This window comes from Eulemur rufifrons, chromosome 7, assembly GCF_041146395.1.
Source record: "Eulemur rufifrons isolate Redbay chromosome 7, OSU_ERuf_1, whole genome shotgun sequence".
In the NCBI taxonomy this organism is placed as follows: Eukaryota; Metazoa; Chordata; class Mammalia; order Primates; family Lemuridae; genus Eulemur; species Eulemur rufifrons.
Genome location: NC_090989.1, coordinates 133,438,526 through 133,452,687, shown reverse-complemented (window position 1 = coordinate 133,452,687; position 14,162 = coordinate 133,438,526). Strand labels below are relative to the sequence as shown.

Below are 14,162 nucleotides of genomic sequence, written 5' to 3'. Positions count from 1 at the left end.
AAAACTATGACATAGATGTTACAGAAGAACTGATATAACCTGACAGCCTATCCAGTGCAAGAAGCAAGGAGAGAGAGGAAATCAGAGACAAGAAGGAAACAGTGGTGAAAGCAGAGGAGGAGAAGCAGGTTTGCAAAGGAAGATTTATTCACCATTGAAATATTTACTGAACACTTTTTATAGGGTAGGAATGGTACCATAACTAGGAATATGGAGATAACAGATAGTCAATGCATGATGAGGAACCTATGTTTTAAGTAATGGAAACATCAGAACTATACATCAAATAATTACATTAAAATGTTAAAATGTGATTCAAGGCATATAGAAATGTTGCTAACATCTCTACATCCACTTCAGTCTGGTTTCCTTCATACATGCCATCATAAAATAGCTCTTGTCAGTGTCTGATGCAATGGACCACTTCCTCCATCGTGAAACATTCCCTTCTTGCACTGTCTGTGTACCACGTTCTCTAGCTTTCCAACTACTACTCAGTCTCTTTTGCAAGCTCATCTTCTCTTGTCAACTATTAAATGTAATTTCACCCAAGTTTTGTCCTGTGCTCATTTCTCTTCTTCATACTCTCTTAGGCAACGTCATTCAACTTCTGGCTTCAATTGCATTTAGTACACCAAGGACACTCACGTCCTCTCTCCAGACAGACCTTTCCCTCTACAATCCACCTGGAAGGTTTCCTCTCCTAGGGACCCACCCAGAATTAGCCATACCCTCGCTGGGGTACTTTCTCAGTGAGTGTATGTCAGTCTCTATCCGCCAGCGCATTATTCAGCTGTGTGTTTTCAGTGTTACCATGGTGTCTGGCACGTGGCACGTGTTCACCATTTGCTCAACTGCTGACTGGAATTGGGGCAGGGCTTGGGGGAGGAAGGCACAGCCCCACACACTGGGGTACAGGGTCATTCTGCTTCAGCACTGTGAATACACAACGAGAGAGGTGAGCTAAGATAAGATAGTTAACAGAACTTTTCAGGTGATAATCTATTAATTGAGATTTAAACAAGATGAGGACAAAGGAATGTATACGGAAATTACTAAAGATGATTTTTAATTTTTCTGTTTTTTGTGTTTTCAGAATTTTCTATAATTTTATATACTGTTCTTGTAATTGGGGATTTTTTAAAATATGCCATATATATGAAAGGGCAAGAGAGAGAAAGGTGTGTGTGTGTGTGTGTGTGTGTGTGTATGCATACACACATAGACAGTCAGGGCAGTGAAATATAAAAGAGGAATGTGATCTAGTAGCAGGAATACCAGAAGTTGAAATTCCAAGATTTGTCTAGATTGTTCCTAAGTGACTTTTAGGAAAAAATAAGACAAATTTTATTTACTCAAATGGCTGTCACTCCTGATTTTCAAGCATTAACCACAGAAAAGCATTTATGGATAATAAATTTGATAGTAACATATGCTCTTTTGAATTTTAACTCGGTCAGTAATCTTTGCTGATGAGTAGCAGACACCAATATCCTAGTCAACCAATTCAAGCCATCAAAATAAACCCCTTATAAAAATTAAAACTGAGAATCATATTGGAAAAATTGAAAGCACGTTTTATCAAAGGCAATTTGTTTACAATCTGACAGCCTTGAAAAAAAAAAAACAACAAGAAAGTTACATGTCTCTCACATTAAAAAGCAGCAGCTTCTTTAGATACCACAGTAATAAGGAAATCTTGGGTCATTCAGAAACAAAAAAGTTGTTTAGTCTACATGCTGGCACTGCCTAACTTCCTCTTCTTTGCATTTGGCTGGAAAAGAAAAAGACATTTCTGTACCACTTAATGGATCATAGAGGAAGTACCACTTTCTTAAGGAAAAAAAAATCTTCATTTTTGTTAAGAGACTAATCTACAGAGCAACCTCAAAGGCCAGGTAATACTGGCTTCCTCCTCCATCAGGGTTAGACCACGGCCATCATTGCCTTCCTTCTATGTGTTAGTCCTTTGACATTCTACATGCATGTGGTCCATGTAAGCTGGGTTAGCGTAGGGTGTTCACAACACAGATTCTCATCTATGGCACCAAATATCACCTAACTACATATGTACTTGAAGCACTGTTAGTCTCTGCCCACTGTGGTAAGTAGTCATGAAGTCACAAATTCCAGTCATGCTTTGGGTGGAACAATCATGTTCATATCTATATCTTGATCAAGATCGTTAGATGATTATGTGCACAACAGAATACTAGAATATGTGGCACATCTAGTGAAAAACATTTATAGCGCTTGAATCAGTATAATGCTATTAGCACTATGCATAGCTAGTGCTGCTTGTATACTTCAAAGATTCATTTATTTTATTGTAGTAGCTTAACATTATTTTCTGAATATCAACATATATTCAGCTTTCTTCTTAAGTGGACTGTCTAGAGGAAAAGCAGAGTTATTAACCCAATAACTAGTGTTTTAATGCCAGTATTTCATAGAGCTAGAGTTTCACTAAAGTACTACTTGATGCAGAAAGGAATTATATACAAACCAGGATAGTCTCAGATTCTTTGCAAGGGGTTTTAATAACTCTAAAGTAATAATGATTAAGAAAATCCTCACAATAGTGTAGAAGTGACTCCAGACATTGAATAAAATATAAAGTTTTAGAATAGTACTTAAAGTATACTTAACCAATCTATATTTTCTTCAACTAAATGGACCTAACAGATTATGGCATTCATTACTTTTGTATGTAACAGCCTCAGTGGGTAAAACATTTCTGAGCCCTGGGAAGGCTGATTCATAAGGGAATGGTATTAAGTTCGATTTGTGGGGCTGCTAGTATAGAGGGACAGAGAGATGCAGAGCTCTGCCCCTTTCTGGCTATGTGGTCTCAGAGCTCTAGTTTCCTAAAATATAGTTTGGAAAAACAACTCCTTCTGGTACTTAAAATAATAATACACATAAAGATATTAGTTCCCTTCATTCCCTCACATTTCACAATAATGTGAACATTATTTCACAATAGCACATTTCACAATAGCACTGGGTGAAGTTGACCCCTTTTTCAGGATGTTTCTTTCTCCCTCCTGGTATAATTAGCTACATGAGCCATAAACATCCCTGGATAATACTGTAAGAAAGTTTCAGTGAGCACTAAGCAGGAGTCTTTTTTTTTTTTTGGATAACCTACAACTATATGAAAAAGACATTTTAAAAAACGTTATTTTTGATTGCTGATGTCATGGACATGGGCAAGAATATTGAAGCTGTTCATCAAAAAGGTATTTTGGGGATAAATCAGTATAAGAATAAAATAGAGCTCTCATAAAATTGAGAGATCTCTTTTGTATCAAAGTATATTTATGAGATAATATTTCAAAAGAAATGGAGAAAAAATGGAAATCCATTGCCATTATAGTACTATTTTGTTGAGATGGCAATCTTATAATGAAATCTAAAATTCCAGCTCTCATATCCTAAAGTGGATGCCTGCTTGCTTTAATCTTGGTTATCGTCATATCACTAAAGCAATCACTGAAATTAGCTGTAGCATTTACAAAAAGGCAGGCTGGGTTCTAGCCACCCCATCCCCCCAACACCCTCCACCCCACGCTTTTATAATCCCCTCTCTAGTTCTATGGCTGGCTGCCTCTGACAACAAAAGTTCAAGAATACTCAGTCGCGACCAGAAATGGGGAGATAATTGTAATTTGGCATTTGGTAATCAGAGTCTTCCCTAACTGAGTCCTGCTAAATCACAGAGGAGTTCCTAATTCTGGTTCAGATCTCCCAAACTACACCTTCAGAGACACTGAGTGATACGGAATAAGAAGAGCTACTAATGCTTTTCTTATCTTGAAGCCGAGTCTGAAAACATGACCTATGGTGACCCTGTGCAAGATGCTAACCTCCTAGGGTCTGTTTTCTCTTCTGTAAAACAATTGCTTCAGACTAAATGTTCTATAGACACCTTTGAGCCCCAAGTTGTGGTAATTGCTATCATCTTTAAACTGTTTCTCAAACTTCAATTATTCACATTCCATTGGCATGAATTTTGTCTCCTTAGCAAGCAGTTTACACTCTTATTCATTATTTTTATTTAGGCCTGCACATTTTTGGTTTTTACCTTAATAAATACATTGAAGATAGACAAGTGATGACATTCCCATAAATATAGTACTAAATCAGATTCACCTACCTCCAAGAGAAGGTAAACCATAAAAGGAAAAACGATGGAAACAAAACAACGTAACTGAGTCCGGATTAGATATCTTGGCCCGAGAAAAGCTGAGTCTCAGGATTTGTCTTAGCTATGAAGAGTTATAGAAGATACAATACCATCAAACCACCTTTCTTATCAAGAGAATCAGAAATTTTAGAGGAAAATTGTAAGGGGAATAAAATAATTTCCTCACTACAGGATTTAGTATGATTTAAATCATTGCAGGTCCTACCACTAGGGTAGATCCCATTTGCTGGGAAAATATCTCTATCAAAAAAGGTGTCTTCCATTTTCAGACTCAACTCCAGACAACTGAAGCACTGAAACCTTTTATTACCCCTTATCTCTAAGAAGCAATCTCAGAAGTTGTTCTAATTTACACAGTTCTTGTCTTGCCAGAAAAGTCAAAGGAAAGTTTCACGAACACCAAGAGTTGCATGTCCTCAGTCTCCTCATTCCTAGTTTTGAAAATGTGCATTTAAAAAAATATTGAGAGATAATTTATATCTTATAAAATTCCCCTATTTGAAGTGTCCAATTCAATGGTTCCCATATATTCATAGAGCTGTGCAATCACCATGATCTAGTTTTAGAACATTTCCCAAAAAAAGATATGCTGTACCTATTTTATCAGTAACTTAGCATCCCACTCCTCCTAGCCCCAACCGTTGGCAACCAATAATCTACTTTTGGTATCTATAGAGTTGCATATTCTGGAGATTTCATATGTATAGAATTATATCACATGTGTTCCTTTGTACTGGCTTCTTTCACTTAGCATAGCATTCACAAGGTTTATTCAGGTTGTAGCACAGATCAATATTTCGTTTCTTTTTAATGCCAAATAATATTCCAATATATGAATGTACCACATTTTTATTTACCCACCATTCATCAGCTGGTGGACATTGGAGTTGTTTCTATTTTTTGGCTATTATGAATAGTGCTGCTATATAAACGTGGATACAATTTTCATGTGGATGTACATTTTCATGTTTCTTAGGTATATACCTATCAGCAAAATTTCTTAAAGATGTGCATTTTTGATGAAAACTTCATTTTGAAGCTATGTATCAAAATAGTTTTGCAGTCAAGCAGCACAAGAATAAAATAGTTCCCTGTGTATATTCATTATTTTCCTTTTCTTTGCCATGTTTATATATTTTGTTTTAAAAATAGAAAAAAGTAAAAAGCACCTATAATCAGAACAGGTATAAAATATAACAGAGAACAAAATGGGTAACCCACACACTCACTCCTCTAATTCCATACCCAGAGACAAGCATTTTTAAAATGGTAGTGTTTTGGTCACAATAAAAACAAGATTATGATATGCATGTGACTTGCGTCTGTCACTTACTACGGACATATTTCCATGTCACCTGATATAGATTTACTGCATTTTAATAAAAGCTATAGATTATGTCATTAATATTAAGGTGTCATGATTTACTCAACCAGCCCTCTATTTTTTCTGTTATAAAGCACAAAGAAAATCTTGAATATATATCTTATGAACTTGAGTAATCTCACAGAATATTGCCTAAGTGAGGCAGTTGGGTTATTGGGTGCCTATATTGAAATTTTAATAGATATTGGCCAATTTCACTCTAAAAACAGTTATTTCATGCTACACTCCCATCTACAATGAATGAGTGCTCAGATTTCCCAATGGCCTTGCCATTGCTAGATGTCATTAAGACTACATTTTGCCAATAAAAGGCAAAACACAAAATATACTTTTTATATACATTTAAATGTCACTATGCTTGAACACTTTTTTCATTTTATTTACTGTCCATTGATATTTCTTCTGGGAATATGCAGTGCATGTCATTTGTCTATTTTCCAACTGAATTGTTCATATTATTATTATAGATCTGTCTACATGAACACGTTCCATTTTTGTTTACAAAAATGATTTAGCTTCATTTATCTTTTGTCAGAAAGATATTTTATACTTTTATATTTTCCTTTTTTCCCTTCACTGATTCTTGATTCTACCATTATTTTCCTATCAAGTTGAAATACTACTTTTATTGTGTATTAAATTCCAATATTTAGATTTCTTTCTGGACATTCTATTCTGTTCCACTGATCTCATTCTTCACTCTTAAAAGCTGGTGCCAAAATGTTTGAATTACTTAAGCTTTATTAGAGTATATGGTCTGATATTAAGTTGGGTAAGTTCTTTTTTCAAAAATGTCTCAACTATATTCATATACTTATTTTCACAAATGAACACTGTATTAACCTGAATCACTTAGCTTTTCTTGTCTGAATTGTAAAATACAATCATCATTAATAATATTTAGGAGAAAATACTTTGCTCCCCAAAATGTAAAATTAAAGGGATCAGTATTGGCATTAAAATGAAATAAATTAATAAAATTATTCCAGTTCACATTTAAGTTTGGATGAAAAAAGCTAGCTCTGAATAAAAAGCAACAACAAAACAGAAGGAAGCTGTCTGCGTTCAAATCTTAAAGTACTCAACTGAATGTGTAAGTACCCAAGCAGAAGAAAATAAAGTTATCAAGTCATAAAAAATGCATTACATTCAAAATGAATTAGAAAAAGCAATAAAATTATTTGGAACTGCTATAGAAATTTTGTCTTAAAATACCAGTTGAACTTACCCAATAAGTTCATTTGAAGATTAAATAAAAATATGATTACAGTAAGACAAATTTATAGTTAGGTAGCATTACATTAATTCCTTATTTTGTCCTAGTACATGTTGGTATCTTTTTCTTTACTATATACCCATACATATTTATCTCCCCCCAGAATAATAAATAATGAAGGAAATGAGTAAATGAAATTTTATTTTCACTGTAATTAGATTTCCCCTCTCAAAAATCTTCTATTTTTTAAATCATTATGAATTAAACTACAGTGTTTCCTTTATTGCAAAAGTTCCATGCCAAGCATGTTAATCCTTTCTGAGGAAATCTCAAGACCATTCTGATATAGTAATGTCTACCCAATTTCAGCCAACAGTTTGAAAGATGACTTTTAAAGGAATCTATATAATATAAATCTTTCACTTGTTGAGAAATCAATTTGTCCACTTCTTCCTTGCCCAAATATTTCAGCTATGTTAATTAGTACATAAACACTGCTTTTAAACCCCCGTCCATAGAGGAAGAAAACTTTCTTACCAACAGATGAATTACATGAATCTTCAAAATAACACCTGCAATCTAGGTATTAGTACCCACACTTAACTCATGAGGCCAGTGAGTACCTTAACTACCTTAATCAAGGTTAAGTTGACAATGGAAACTCAAATCCAGTTTCCTACCATCTATAACTAGGATAAACATCATGTTTCCTCCTCATGTTTCATTGTTTTCCAAAACAACTTTCTTTCTTTCTGTATTCCAAGTATTAGTGAACTACATACAACCTGCTAGACAAACATTGCCTGCAGCTTGCTTTTATAAATAAAGTTTTATTGAAACACAGTCACATCATTTGTTTACATATTAATTATAGCTGCTTCTGTGATACAACAGCAGATCTGAGTAGTTGTGGCAGACACTGTAGGGTCCACAGAGCCTAAAATGTTTACTATCTGGTTCCTTACAGAAAAAGTTTGTCAGCCTCTTCTATATTCCATCTACACTTTAGCTGAGAAAAAATACATATTCTATCTATACAAAATATATGTAAAAGAACAATTTGTACAAACATTTTTATATATAATCTAATTGCATTTCTGGAAAAAAATATAAACATTGGCTTTTATGTATATATAAAAAACACTTTCAAAATTCATATGCCAAGTTATGGTTATATGTGAAGTGTTAAATGATAGGGAACTTTCATGTTTTTAAAAATATTTGCTTACATGTATTTATTTCTTCTTTTGTTACTCACCAGCTATGAGTCCTTGGGCAAGTCACTTCATCTCTGCAGCACTCTATTTTATCTGTAAAATGAGGGGCTGGATGAGATAATCTTTCAATTCCCTTTAATTCAAACATTCTATCACTATCTTTAACATAGTCATTCAATTTTCTTAGTATCATTTAATTTTGATAACTGTTAGTCACAGGGAAAGATGTCTGCCAGGGATCCTGCAGCTTAAAATTCTCCATTTACCATTTCTAGTAAAATGTTGTCTTCGTAGACGCTCCTTTTGGATTCTTTCACTGTAATCTATTTCAAGAGAATAGTCACAGCAATGCTAAAGGTGCCACCATATTTACCAAATTCAACCTAAAAATTTATTTCTCATTAGTGATTACAGCGAATTCTGATTTGGGGAGAAGAGTTCTCTACCCTGATTTTGCCTGTTTTCTTTAAAGAGGACTTTTTGTTATTGTTATGATTCTATTACTTGCATTTTCTTGTAATTTGTTGATTTGCTTTTGTAAACAGCATCACCTTGAACTTTGTCTTCAGAATGCTCATATCCTAGAAGTTCCCATTTCCTCTAAATTTGATTTTGTTTCCAGTTTTATTTTTAAAGCAACATTACAAATCTTAAAGCATCATTAAATATATATTCTAATTTCCCATGAAGTGCAGAACACTGTTTTTCTTGGTCATTTTACGTCCATTGAAATGACAAAAGTTAAAAATAAAAACAAGTACCCAATAAAAGTGAGGTATGGCGAGAGTAGACTTGTCTCCAGCTAGTGGAAGTCTACATCAGTATCATTTTTGGGGGGATGTTTTTCATTACATATCCAAACTCTCAGGAGTTTAAACAAGCAATTTCACCTTTAGGAGGGTGCCCTAAGGAAATAATTAAAAGCAAGGAGAGAGATAGGCATCCAAGTATTTATAAAAATGAAAAACTGGAAACAACTTAAATGTACATAAAGAATGGCTTGGGTTAACTCAATTGAGATGCAATAATGTAATTAAATACTATATAGCCATTAAAATTATAAAAAATGTAAAAAGTCATGGGAAAATTTCTTATTCTAAAAAGTGGAAAACAGTTGTAAAATAATATGTATGGTAGGACTTTATTTCTTGTACAAGTGTACATGTATAGTTATGCATGTGTCAGAAAGTGACTAGGATATTGGACAAAATGTTAATACTGGTTATGTCTTGGCAGTAGAATTATGGGTAAGTTTTTTGGATCTTTTTGTAACTTCCAAGTTTCCTGCATTGAATCCCCTATTATATTACCATAAGAATTATTTAGGAGCTATAAATTATAAATGTAAAAATCATTTTTAAATGCCTAGATTATGCCCACCCGTATGGACCTATCAGACCTGTATGGAACTAGTTATTTCAATAATTCAAAAGTATATGATTTTAATGGAATCTAATAAAAAATTTTGACCTATTGCATAATCAACTGCTTGTTTTTTATTTGTGTAGAAGAAGATTAAAATTAGTGAATAATGAACAATAAAGAAAATAAGACAATAAGATCATCTATTCCCTCAAGCCCAATCATTGTCTTAGGACAATGGGTTCTTAATTTCCAAGCATTTTTTTTTTTTTAACAAGTTGTAGCATTTGTACTTATTTGCTTTTTACTTTATTTTGGACTGCCCAGCAAAGCTCCATGAGGGCAGGGGTTGTATCTTTTTGGTTCATTTAGCACAGATATAATTAAATATCTATTTAATGGAAAGAGATAAAAGAACAAAACTAAGCTTTATAACATCTAAAAACTAGAAGTCATAGATTCATCAGTTCCTGCAACCTATGACGTAAGATTGGCAAATATTCCCTGAACTTCACAATTTAGAGCTATACAATCCAACCATACAAAAGCAAAGCACACTGTATCAACACCCAGTATGTTTCTGAAAAACAAGACCATTAATCTTGATGACTGAGGGAAAGTTAACCTTCTTTACCTGTACTGTCATTATTTAATTTTATGCCTTTAAAAGATTACATCTGATAAATCAGACATAATCAAAACTTTGAACTCCAAATATAATTAACCAAATGGTAGCCCAGTGCCATTCAGGTGAAAGTTAATGGACAGGAAGTTTATGCTCTAAAGTCAATTTTTATAACCTGAACAAAGTAGAAGTGCATGATTAAATATTGGTTTGAGCAATGTCAAGACGGAAATAGTTTAATTCAGGAAAAGGAATCAAATACAATGCTAATTGTTCAGAAGTATATCTTTGTATCACCTGTACAAACAAGTTTTCTAAGCAAATTAACAGTGTAAGCAATCTGTTTTTTAAACAACTCTGCATAAATCATTCTTATCTAAGCAATAATTCAATTTCTCTAAGAGCTCTTTTAGAGAATTTTATTGGTCAAGCTCTGAATCCATTGTCCATAATAAAAATATTCAATTTCTTTTTAAGTAATTGATAGTTTAGCTTTCTTGATCATTTAGAATAGTCTTTTCTAATAAGTCTGAATGAATAAAGACATATTTGTAAAATATAAAATCAAGCACAAATATAAATCAAAGGCCAAGAAACTGAAACAGTAGCAGTTCTTCTCATTTTTCCTTTGAAGCTGTTCTCATCCCATAGGGTCCACAAATGAGTAAGCCTTTCCTATGCCAAGTCTTCAAAGCAAAAATTGAAATGAAAAGTTAACTTCATTAGCTGGCAAATTCAGTCACTGAGGCAAGCCAATGTAGATTACTTGAGGCTTTATTTTTGCACCTATTTTTGCTTATGATTTCTCTAAAAGATTAGGGATTTGAAATTCAGTCTCAAGGATAATATTATGTTTTGAATTTTAAGTGCGGAAAAATGGCTAGGTCACCAAAATGCAACTCTCATTCTCAAATATAATTTGAAAAATTGTGGAGGTAAACACAAGTCTCTTAATGATAGAGCACCTTATGTTAAGGTCATAATGTGCAAACAAGAATGCTTATTGCAAAAGATTCCTAAAGTTCTAGTCCCTACTGGTTTGTAAGTGCCAACAGGCACTGGTTTGTTTGTTGAATGTAGTAAGCATGGAAGCTTCCAGCAGAGATATTTATAATGCTTAAATGAAACAGCAGGACCATTTAGACTCAACTCACAAGCTTCAGAGATGGAAGCTAAGGCTTTAAATGATCTACCTGATTACTGATGGTAAATCATGGCAGAAATCCCAAGGATGTCGGGTCCATGGGGAAAATACTGGAGAGTACCACCGTGAAATACAACTTCAGGAAGATCTAACAATGAAGGCTCAAGCACTAACACTATGGTTTAATTTAAAGCATAGTATTTAGTGCTACATTCAATCAATTTACAGACTTTAAGGGTTATTGGTCATTAAGGAGACTTTTCTCTAGTGATTCTGAGGAGGGGCAAAGGACGGATTGCACCAAGACAGTATTTTGTCTTTAAGAGACAACTTTATATTCTGTTGAATAATTAAAAGAATTCTAGCCTCTCAAAGTGCTGATGCCAAAACTCTCTGCCAAAATAAGGGTTGAATTCTATTATACATACATATATTGTATGATATACTGAGGTATATATGAGTATATAAATTGGATATACATAAAATATATATTAAGATTTCATTACAATGGAATCTACTACCAAGAGGATCTACTGCTCTGGGACAGAGTCCCAACTTTTAAGCATGTGGCAAGAATCCAGCAGATTTAAGCACTTTCCTCCCTTTATATTTGCTTTCTGTATTTTGGAAAGTTTTCTATCAATGTCCAAACCATATTTATGCATATATTAAGGTCATTTACTTGAGACATTCAATGTTGCAAACTGATAGGCTACTGGGCAAATTGTGTCCATAAAATATAGTTTTGAACCAGTACTCTCCAAGATTGAATTTCATTGCTTTTAGGTGAGAATCTCTGACTTGCCAGAAGCTTTTTCCCTTCCCTGCAGCCATACACCCAGCCATTTGGAAGCTTTCTCTCATTGAGGTTATCTGCCTGGCCTCTGAAGGCAGTTGAGGTCGGAGCCTCTCTCCTGTCTGTTTTCCTAACTTAGGTTGTCCAGCATGTGTTGATTCCCTTCCACCAGGCTGTTACCAGCATGGAATAGATCTCTTGGCCCCTTGAAACCTCTCCCTCAACACTAGGCTCTGAATAGAGAAGGCTGCCCAGGGTTGGGCATGTTTCCCGGCATGTTGCTAGTGAGTTCTTTGCTGTTGCCACAAATTGGCAAGATTAAACTCTGTTCCCACAGCATTTAATGATAATCATGGAGTATCTGACACGGCCGGTGTGGCGGAAGCTGTTGGGGCACTGCCCACATGTCCCCAGACCCCTTTACCCTCTTATCAGATATCAGCCCCCCAAGCACTTTCACTCCTAACAGCCAATGCCTGGGACTGATGTGGAGGATCATCACAGAGAGAAGGTATAGATATGCCCTGGTTAGGTGACGCTAGGGTGTGACCTACCCTAATTCCAAAGCTCCCAGGCAGGATCCAACCAAAGTTACTCTCTATGGGACTTTTCTCGCTATCACCCCTTTCTTGCCTCCCTTCCCTTTCCAGTTCCACTCCTTCCCCCAATCCTCATCACAAGCTCTGGTTTCTAGGGAAACACACTTAAGACAGCTAGTTACACAGAGTTGGAAAGAATAAGGATAATGGGTGACTAACTCAGAGACCCTGCAGTGTTCTTCCAAAACAAAGTGACTCAAATTGGATCTTGTGTGAATTATAACATATGTACCATTTCTGTACATATATTGTACTTTCAATTCTTAAGGCCCCTCATTGCATAAATCATTTACACAATCATACTTGTTGTTGACAGCAGAATCATTCATCAAATGTATGTGTGACACTTGGCAGCAGGTACTCCAGGACAATGCCAAATTTACAATAATATGCAAAAATTTCTGTTTCTATCAATAACCTATGGGATACCTCACAAGGTCAGCTTCATCTATCATTTTTTTAAATTTACCAAATGACAGGATGAATTTACAAACCAAAATCTTTTAATTTTGAATAATAGTTCTGAAACTCTGGCTTTTAATATTTTACTCTTGAAAATTGCTTTCTGGCAAAAGCAAAATGAGTAAGTGCTAACGACGTAGAAGATCCTGGTTCAGAGACTAGTGTTACAATTTTCTAATACATGAAGTATTTAAAGACTGATGAGACAGTACATTATATCTGCATGGTAATTTAGTTCAGAAGTTCACAATTATTTTATTTTCAATATTAATCGCTTTTGTCTCTCAATAAATGACTCTGTAGGAAGTGGAATTCAATTTCATTCATTTTCAATAATCGAGATTGCTTTGAACTAGCTCAATAACTCTCAGCTCCTCTTGGCCTTCAATATATTGCTAGTGGTAGCACATAAATAATCTGCGTTTTCTTTTCAGATTCCTAAGCAGGGCTGCTTGGCCTTTGGCAAAGCAGCTAGGCAGATACAGTTTGCACTCCGTGTTCCCAGCTCTTTTGCTGTGTCCTTTCAGCATCTATACCTGCCCTACTTCTCAGGTTTCTCCTGTCTCCCGCCTCCCCGGGGTTGGGGGGGGGGGGAGTGATAGGAGACAGTTACTTGCACACTGTTGAGATTTTCAGTCTCTCTGACTTCACTTATCCTTTACCCTCTGTCTGAAGTAGCCTTCTTCCTACCAATCCAAACTCCCAAAGAGAGATCATAGTTCACGCTCATGCCCACCATCTCCAGGGAGCCCGGGCAGAGCTTCTCAGGTAGAAGAGAGCATTCGGCTCCTCCCAGCCTTCTTTATTCCACACCTGTGCTCCTTTACCTTCTTTCACTGATTTAGATACACTCACATTCCTCTCTTTCAGAGCAGATTGCCAGCTTCTTATGGTTCTGAATGACAAGTCATTCATCTATTTATTTCACATAGTGCTTAGCTATGTTCCTTGTCAAAAAAAAAAAAAAAGTCTGAATGAATGAACAAACCAACAGATGAATTAATGAAAGAGCATTTGGTTTGAGAGGCTTCTCTGTGAGTCCACATTTTAGCTACATAAAACTATTTTACTTCCTCCAACACAAGTCTAACTCACCTCAGAGCCTTTGTTTATACATAGCTTTTAGCCCTGATCAAGTTATACTGAA

At 35.0% G+C, this 14,162-nt stretch overlaps 1 protein-coding gene across 1 annotated transcript in view; it reads right to left on the bottom strand.

Annotated features, from left to right (window-relative positions):
• The window catches only part of RARB (retinoic acid receptor beta), a 702,390-nt gene that overhangs the window by 480,382 nt on the left and 207,846 nt on the right, over positions 1-14,162 (bottom strand). The window contains exon 3 of the mRNA XM_069475457.1: positions 8,069-8,120. The gene's annotated coding sequence lies outside the window, so the exon portion shown is untranslated. The remainder of the gene's footprint in view (positions 1-8,068; positions 8,121-14,162) is intronic.